A 6,449-nucleotide genomic window follows, 5' to 3' on the forward strand; every position below is an offset into this window, starting at 1 on the left:
ATCCACTGCACACACACACACACCTTGTAGTCATCCACTGCACACACACACACACCTTGTAGTCATCCACTGCACACACACACACCTTGTAGTCATCCACTGCACACACACACACACCTTGTAGTCATCCACTGCACACACACACACACCTTGTAGTCATCCACTGCACACACACACACACCTTGTAGTCATCCACTGCACACACACACACACCTTGTAGCCATCCACTGCACATACACACACACCTTGTAGCCATCCACTGCACATACACACACCTTGTAGCCATCCACTGTACATACACACACACCTTGTAGTCATCCACTGCACACACACACACATATCAACATCAAAATCGACTCCCTGTCTGTTGCACCTACCAGGGATGCGTTTCCCAAAAGCATAGCGCAAGTTGCTAACTATGATAGCAAGCAACTACCTTGGTAGTGTCACTAACAAATATGAGTCCGTAGATTTGAGTTGCGCATGCACAACACTCGACGGCCGCCTTTTCAAGGAAGCCATGTCATTGAACTCCGTCGAGCACTGTTCCAATGTCAAGAGTACTCTGAAATTTGCGCCCTTCATTCTGAGAATTTTCAAGGATGCATCTGTGGATCCTCAGGTGAACAAAAATACTAGGGCTGTCAAAATAACTGATTAATTTCGATTAATTAATTTGAGAAAAAATAACTGATTAAAAAAAATAGTGCAGATTAATCGACTCCGTATGACCTTTGACCCTGAGCCGTTCTAGTCAATAACCAGACTGTAAAATAGGAGAGAGAAGAAAATATGCTGCCTAGATCATTGATTGGAACATTTACTTTTAAAAAACGTTTTAAAGTTTTTGAACTTTAATGTCACTAACGCTGATTATTCAATGATTTATTAGAATTTAAATATTTAAAATACTTTCACAGCAAAAAATATATATATGCGATTAATTTAGATTAATAAATCACAGAGTATGGAATTAATTCGATTACATTTTTTAATCGATTGACAGCCCTAAAAAATACCCATAATCCTCTGCATTGACATGCATCGCATGCGATCGCAACAATTAACGCAAATTCAACAAATCCTCGCGAATTCTGGATGACCTCGACATTTTGTCAAAACACTGCAACTTTTCCGCAAATTCTCTTTTTCTGCAAATACTCATCGCATTTCAGAGATGGGAAGAAACAGTACAAATACTTTGTTACTGTACTCAAGTAGATTTTTTAGATATTTTTACTTTACTATTTATTTTTTAAGCGACTTTTTACTTTTACTCCTTACATTTTAACACGAATATCGGTACTTTCTACTCCTTACATTTTACTAAACTGACCCGTTACTTCAGTTTCCAATAATTTCAGTGGAGTTACCGTTATTATTTTTCGCGTCATCAATAGCGGATGGGAATATACGTTGCACTTGACCCACCACTACAAGATGACTCAACACATTTGGGCGGCATTCATTTGCGGCAAATCGTTGCAGCTTGATGGCAGTAACGTTACGTAGTAGTATGTCTCAATTAAATTTAGTCAAAAATGCCCTCCTCCTCTCCTCGCCTTTGGTGCTTCCCTAACTTCTAGCTGCAGTGTAGCCTATATCCTTAGCAATAATGCAGCATATTGGGTCTTGAACAGGGATGTAGTGGAGGCTAAACACCTGTAAACACAGTTTATCCACCTCTGAAATTGATGGTGGAGGTGGTGGAGTCAGAAATAGTTTATCTACCTCTCAAAAGAGTTTATTCACCAATTACAACTGTTAACATTTAAAAATCACACTGTATTATCTGCAATAACAATATGTACACTCATCAACACTCTATGAACCACTTAATGCTTCTTGTATTGTTATAAACATTGGACAATAACCTCCACCATCATCAAACATGTTCTGAATGCCTTTTCTAAAAATCTGATACCGCATGGCGCAGTCCACCTGACTGTGATCACAGAATTCATAGTTTACCCACCTCTTATTTTACCACTACATTCCTGGTCTTGCAATATTCACAAGAGTCCATAGGAATTAAATATTCATGTTGTTTTATCCAATATTGTGCAGATGTATAGTCCATCTTTTACATGCAAGCCAAAATGCAAAAGTAGATACTTTTGCGTAATTATTCCATTTTGTGTAGTCATTTTATATCAGAACCTGACATACAATCCAAATAGTCTACAAGAAACCTCAGAAATGCATACTTTTATAGTCAGTATGCATTTTGAGTAACCATAAGGCCAATGGGGAGTTTCAGTACTTCTACTTTTACTAGAGTATTTTTAAACACAAGTATTAAATACTATTATTATTTGTACTTCTACTTGAGTACAGGAAGTGAGTACTTTTGCCATCTCATATTTTCCTCATGAAATTTCACCTACCACAACGGTCCCGCTCACAGAATATTGAACCAAATGCCACACACTCACACACACACACTCACTTGTGCAGACACCAGAGATGCCACACACTTACACACACACACACACTTGTGCAGACACCAGAGACTGCCCTGTTAGTTCCCTGCAGTTTTGATGACACTAAATAGAAGGCTAACGTTAAGGCTTACTTGCATCTTCCAGCCTGGTGTTGCTAAGCTACCTGGCCCATGAAGTATTGGTGTACTGACATTTGAGTTGCTATGCAACCCATTGGCAAACGTTTACATCAGATGTACTTGTGAGCTCATGTCATATTTGCTTGTAATTTGTGTGGTGCAGTGCTTACCCAAATTACCAACAAACACGGCAGGACACTTATCTCTTCTATGATCCAAGAAAAATTTAATTTGACTTATTTACAGTTTTTCCCAGTCGCTTTGGTGCTTTTCTCAGATCAGAATGAAAATTCTCATAACTATTAGTTCAACCTCCACAACATTTAATCATTTGTGCACTTCATAGTAGCAATTTCTCCTTCCTCTAAACAAATTGCAAATGCTTTTGGAAATGTATCAGTTGCTTTCATACAATTCTCTGCTGTTTTATAACATTATCATTTGTTTGTCATGTCAGTCCAAATGAACTTATGGATGCTGAATAGTCGTCCCCAATAAAACTAATAGTCTTCATTTCATTGCTACTAGTTATCAAATTCTGTCACAATGCTGTAGAATTGTAAAGAGCATATACAGTAAAAATGTGAAACGTACGTATTCAGTGTCTTGTACTCACTTACTCCGCTAACTACAGCAATATGTAACTTTACTATATAGTGTTTTCAAATGGCTGTACAAGTAGTGTACTGTATAGTGCTGTCTTGAGCATGTTCAAGTACTGTATAGTGCTGTCTTGAGCATGTTCAGCTAGTGTCACCGAGTTCTGACCTTTTTTTTGCATTGGAAAACACTGAGAGAATAAACTCTCATAATGAAAACATGACAAAGCCATTTGATTATCTTGTTCATAAACGATGGTTTCAAGACTTCTCATTTTGATGACACTGGCAGTTTCATTGACATGAATACTTGCTTTTGAGGAATGGACTATCCATTTTGAGCAAGTGACTTGCTTTTGCAGGTTATCCTCTAGGTTTTGCGGTTTGCACTAATTGTTTTGAGAAATGCACTAACTGCTGTGCTAGTTAATAGTGTTAATAGTGATGTGAGAAAAGCTCCAAAACAACTATGAAAAATGTAACATTTATTTTGTTATTACTAATGACATAGGAGACATAGGACAATGTGGACGCCTCCGGGACTTTACTCCTGCACTGTCCCAGAGCATTGTGGGTAAAGGGAAGGACGCTGGGTTAAAGAGGGGGGTGGGGGGGGGGGGGTTGCCCTCCATCTAAAGGGTTTTAAGACTAGTGAGTTGCTCATGTGCCATTGTGTCTGCAGTTCTGTGCAGGATCTCAGTTCTGTGGTCAGAAAACAACTCAAAGAGCAGTCTGATGCAGAAGTGATGTTTCATTATTACACAGCATCCATCATCACACCCCCTGCACCAGGCATCCCTACTGCATCCACACCTTCTGGTCACACTGCCCTTCTCCAGACTGGCCAGGGGGTGGCACCAGAGAGCCCATAGGAATTAAATATTCATGTTGTTTTATCCAATATTGTGCAGATGTATAGTCCATCTTTTACATGCAAGCCAAAATGCAAAAGTAGATACTTTTGCGTAATTATTCCATTTTGTGTAGTCATTTTATATCAGAACCTGACATACAATCCAAATAGTCTACAAGAAACCTCAGAAATGCATACTTTTATAGTCAGTATGCATTTTGAGTAACCATAAGGCCAATGGGGAGTTTCAGTACTTCTACTTTTACTAGAGTATTTTTAAACACAAGTATTAAATACTATTATTATTTGTACTTCTACTTGAGTACAGGAAGTGAGTACTTTTGCCATCTCATATTTTCCTCATGAAATTTCACCTACCACAACGGTCCCGCTCACAGAATATTGAACCAAATGCCACACACTCACACACACACACTCACTTGTGCAGACACCAGAGATGCCACACACTTACACACATACACACACTTGTGCAGACACCAGAGACTGCCCTGTTAGTTCCCTGCAGTTTTGATGACACTAAATAGAAGGCTAACGTTAAGGCTTACTTGCATCTTCCAGCCTGGTGTTGCTAAGCTACCTGGCCCATGAAGTATTGGTGTACTGACATTTGAGTTGCTATGCAACCCATTGGCAAACGTTTACATCAGATGTACTTGTGAGCTCATGTCATATTTGCTTGTAATTTGTGTGGTGCAGTGCTTACCCAAATTACCAACAAACACGGCAGGACACTTATCTCTTCTATGATCCAAGAAAAATTTAATTTGACTTATTTACAGTTTTTCCCAGTCGCTTTGGTGCTTTTCTCAGATCAGAATGAAAATTCTCATAACTATTAGTTCAACCTCCACAACATTTAATCATTTGTGCACTTCATAGTAGCAATTTCTCCTTCCTCTAAACAAATTGCAAATGCTTTTGGAAATGTATCAGTTGCTTTCATACAATTCTCTGCTGTTTTATAACATTATCATTTGTTTGTCATGTCAGTCCAAATGAACTTATGGATGCTGAATAGTCGTCCCCAATAAAACTAATAGTCTTCATTTCATTGCTACTAGTTATCAAATTCTGTCACAATGCTGTAGAATTGTAAAGAGCATATACAGTAAAAATGTGAAACGTACGTATTCAGTGTCTTGTACTCACTTACTCCGCTAACTACAGCAATATGTAACTTTACTATATAGTGTTTTCAAATGGCTGTACAAGTAGTGTACTGTATAGTGCTGTCTTGAGCATGTTCAAGTACTGTATAGTGCTGTCTTGAGCATGTTCAGGTGGTGTATAGTGCTGTCTTGAGCATGTTCAGCTAGTGTCACCGAGTTCTGACCTTTTTTTTGCATTGGAAAACACTGAGAGAATAAACTCTCATAATGAAAACATGACAAAGCCATTTGATTATCTTGTTCATAAACGATGGTTTCAAGACTTCTCATTTTGATGACACTGGCAGTTTCATTGACATGAATACTTGCTTTTGAGGAATGGACTATCCATTTTGAGCAAGTGACTTGCTTTTGCAGGTTATCCTCTAGGTTTTGCGGTTTGCACTAATTGTTTTGAGAAATGCACTAACTGCTGTGCTAGTTAATAGTGTTAATAGTGATGTGAGAAAAGCTCCAAAACAACTATGAAAAATGTAACATTTATTTTGTTATTACTAATGACATAGGAAACATCCCGAATTGCATCCACAAATCCTAATGCACTATGCAAAATGTTATTTCCACTCTTAACCGAAAATAGTGAGATGCCTTCCAATCCACTCAGAAATGTAATTAGGCTACCTCCACATCCTTAAAGTGACAGGCACTCAATTAGACCTCCACACCAACAATACAATTTAATGACATTAAAGAGAAGTGTAACCTAATAATTTAAAAATCAATATGAAATATTGAAATTGCTAAATACTTAGTTGGCTTGCTGTTGACACACACACACATACACACACACACACGACCAAGACACGGTGTTTTACAGTGCTAGCTTTATTTGAAGGAAATATAGACATGAATCTGTATCCACTATTAACAGCTGAGGAGATAGAAAAGGCGGAGCCAATACCATGCTACTGACACAAGACATCGCTTTACTGTTGCGCAGATTACGTGTTATAACAACAGGACTTTAAGTACACAGGTATACAATTTGTACAAATGTTAGGACTTTTCACAGTTAGATTTGAGTTATTCCAACAACAGAAATGGTTTGAAAGGAACATAAAGAGGGTTGTTAAACACACGAGCAGATTAGCAGAGAGCTTGTGAACGCACTCAACCATGCACACCCTCAATGTGGACGCCTCCGGGACTTTACTCCTGCACTGTCCCAGAGCATTGTGGGTAAAGGGAAGGACGCTGGGTTAAAGAGGGGTGGGGGGGGGTGGGGGGGGTGCCCTCCATCTAAA

Source organism: Alosa pseudoharengus, unplaced genomic scaffold (genome assembly GCF_046254945.1).
Source record: "Alosa pseudoharengus isolate Yale_2024_CS ecotype anadromous, Long Island Sound unplaced genomic scaffold, YU_APseudo_1.1 YU_APseudo_1.1_scf_7, whole genome shotgun sequence".
Lineage (NCBI taxonomy): Eukaryota > Metazoa > Chordata > Actinopteri > Clupeiformes > Clupeidae > Alosa > Alosa pseudoharengus.